The sequence below is a fragment of the Rattus norvegicus genome, chromosome 14 (assembly GCF_036323735.1).
Source record: "Rattus norvegicus strain BN/NHsdMcwi chromosome 14, GRCr8, whole genome shotgun sequence".
Classification (NCBI taxonomy): Eukaryota; Metazoa; Chordata; class Mammalia; order Rodentia; family Muridae; genus Rattus; species Rattus norvegicus.
Genome location: NC_086032.1, coordinates 102895159 through 102898274, shown reverse-complemented (window position 1 = coordinate 102898274; position 3116 = coordinate 102895159). Strand labels below are relative to the sequence as shown.

At 44.2% G+C, this 3116-nt stretch overlaps 1 long non-coding RNA gene across 1 annotated transcript; it reads right to left on the bottom strand.

The window, feature by feature from the left end:
- Positions 1-904: 904 nt before the first annotated feature.
- On the bottom strand, positions 905-2872 carry LOC120096698 (uncharacterized). Its single transcript, XR_005493498.1, has 3 exons — positions 2737-2872; positions 1739-1944; positions 905-1164 (listed from the first exon to the last, which is right to left on the bottom strand). It is a non-coding gene; the product is annotated as an uncharacterized LOC120096698 (long non-coding RNA).
- Positions 2873-3116: the final 244 nt, after the last annotated feature.

Here is a 3116-nt window from a genome sequence, read left to right as displayed (position 1 = left end):
ATTCTTCATTTATCATTAGCAGTGATGCAGTTGTACGGAGAGAGAAAAAATGTGCCCAGTGTAGTGAGAGGTTGTCAAGTGTTCCCTATAAAACTCCTCTTCTCAAATAAGGACATTTCTCTGTGGAGGCCTTACCATCACATTTTGTTCCTTTCCCCCACAACACTGAATTTATAATGCAAAGAAAATGGAGAACATATATTCATCCAAATGGCCTCTCTGCTGCGAAATGGGTAAGGAGAGTGTGGAGGGCCGCGTCGGTGCAGGGTTCTACGTGCCATCGGAGGAAATTAATAGAATCCTCCCAGAGAGAGGGAAGGGGGGAGGAGAGAGGGAAAGAGTGCCCACAGGTTCCTGCTGAGGTCTAATCTGAAAATAAAGGCATGTGCCTGGCACGTTGGAATCCACGTTGAAATTGCCATCTTGCCACCAAAATAGGACAATTATCTACTTTCAGAGACAAATTCTCCAACTTCAAATTCCTTTAACTGCTATTAAGGATCTTACCAACTCCTTATCCCACTGTAAATGGTGCCTCTGAAATCCACTGCAAGCCCCTGAAGACACCAGAGCTTTGCTAGACATTGACAGTATCCTTGGGGAACACTTTAGGTGAGAAGAAACAGTCAGGCGGTATCCATGGTGGTGTTCCTGGCAATGACCGGCACTCCTATAGCTGGGCTCATGGCTGCTGCCGGGATAGGAAGCTTTTCACTGCCTATTTTATCTTCTGCCTCTTCCCACCCCACCGCTCAATCATGTGAGGTGCCATCATTGCAGTTCTGCTAGGAGTCACAGGAAGAGGCAAGCATGTGTCACATGCCTCCAGGTCTGTGCCTGTGCCTTCAAAGGCAGGAAATGGGGGCTGTTATGACAATGATAACACACTGAGTTCAAAGGAGAAATGTGGTGAACACTTTTATTCCCATGATACCTCTGTCAGAGCAGAGTTATTATCCCACTTTACAGATGGGAAAACAGACAGCTATGCCTGAGGCCATGGACAAGAACCAGTCCTGGAAAGAAAGTAAAGGCATTGCCAGCCTGCCCCCTCTGGATATTTTCCAAGTTCAAATTCTTTTCCTCCAAGGATAGCAGATCTCACGTCAGATCAGGATGGTGAAGACAACCAAAGAACCCAAAATAAATGATGTTGTCGACATGCTGTAAGAACAACAAAGGCTTGGGAGGGGGGTTATTCAGAGAGTTGTTGGGTAAAGATTCAGACTTCGCTCACCCTTTTCCTCCAGAGCCTGTCCTTGCCTTTGTCTAAAATAAAATCTGCCCCCAGAGATGTAAATCATTTGCTGAACAAACTCCCAGCCTCTATCCCCCAACAGCCAACCTAGTGATATTCCCTGACCCTTTGGGAAGTCTTCCTTTTAGGATAGGGAAAGGAAGAACGATCTCACGATCCTTATCGATGTTCTGCAAGACCTACCTGGCTGGCACTGCAAGCCTTTAAGTCCCGGTGTACACAATGGCTTCCAGGCTCTGGATCTCAGTTTCTTAGGATTTTTTTCAAGTCTATGGCTACATGTCTAATCCTAGAATGTTCCCTTCTTTCCTACTCCAGTTACTTCTATAACTTCATGCATTGTAAGCTAGATAACTGCTTTTCTCTGGTGTCCTTCTTTCTCCAAAACCACACATTCCTACAAAACCCTATTCTGGGAAAAGCACAGTGATAAGCATCCTCGTAGTTGTAGCCCCACATACAGTCCCCAGGTTCCCATACCTTTAGTGCTCTCCTCCTTTCCTATAAATCACCCTTCACCCACTGGCTCCCAGGGACGAACAATGGTGTATTCAGAGCATGTGTTCCTTGTAAACCTCTCAAGGGATTCCTGGAATCTAGTGGCACTGTTCTCCTGAAGACTTGGTCAGCGTTAATATTTTCCTTGTATCCTTTGGTACCATTCATCCCAACTTAAGGCTGGCAACCTAGCATTGGAACAGAATTGCAGATAAATAATTCCATCCAATTAAAAAAAATACTACAATGCATGCAACTCATTGAACACTAGAGATGTGTAAGATCCCATCTCTCTCCATAAGGTGTGAACAGCTTAGTTAGAAATCAAATGCCTGAAAACTTCCATGTCTAACAGTGAAGAACTGTAAAGTAATGAATTCAAGAAAATTGTAACAACAGTCATGGGTCAAAAAAGTAGTCTCTGCTGGACAAACAGGAAGGTGAGTCTAAATGTGGCTGGCATGCTGGAAGATATTCTCTATAGCAGGATCGGGGGCTACAAATTAATTACATCACTGTCATCAAGTCATTTAGAGCAACAGAAGGGTCCTAGAGTGGGTTGAATTTTACTCATTGTGTTAGTTATTTGTAGGAAGGAGTGTGTGTGTGTGTGTGTGTGTGTGTGTGTGTGAGAGAGAGAGAGAGAGAGAGAGAGAGAGAGAGAGAGAGAGAGAGTACACACATATGGTCTCCTCATTGGTTCAGCAAGTTAATACTGAAAAAACAAACAAACAAACAAACAAAGCAAATGATTATCCATTCTGCTGATGGTCCTTTTGTCCCCAGTGCTCCTAACTAGAGTTACCAGCTCCCCATCATGATCATGAGCCTAGTTCCCTCACTAGATAAACAGGGTATAAAGATTGATGAAAGGCATCTTTTGAAGAGGCCACTAATAGAAAAGTAAACGATATCTCCACTGTAGATATGTCATTCTCATTCTGGATTTTCATAAACTGAAGGCAGATCTTTACACTCACTACGAGGCGTGGAGAAGCGGTCCAGGAGCAGGCAGTAACACTGTCTGCACCCACACAGTTCTCTTCTTCCTTCTTCACCTTTCTGGGTTGCTCATCCACCTGCACGGTCTCCATTGCCCAGAGCTTTGTCCTCAGATGTCTGTGTTGGGAAGAAAAATCAGCCACATGTTGAGGCTCTCACTGAAAATGCTCGTATGCTAGCAACGCAGTGTTTCTAAATTTCACATTCAGAAGGTGCCTGCAATCTGTCCCAAATGGTGATGCTTCCGGCCACTATAATGAGCAGATAGTACAGTTGTTTTATGTTTTGGGGGAAAGTGGGGTGGGAACATTTTAAAAAATGTTCTTAAATCATCATGAATAGATTTACACTGCCTCGT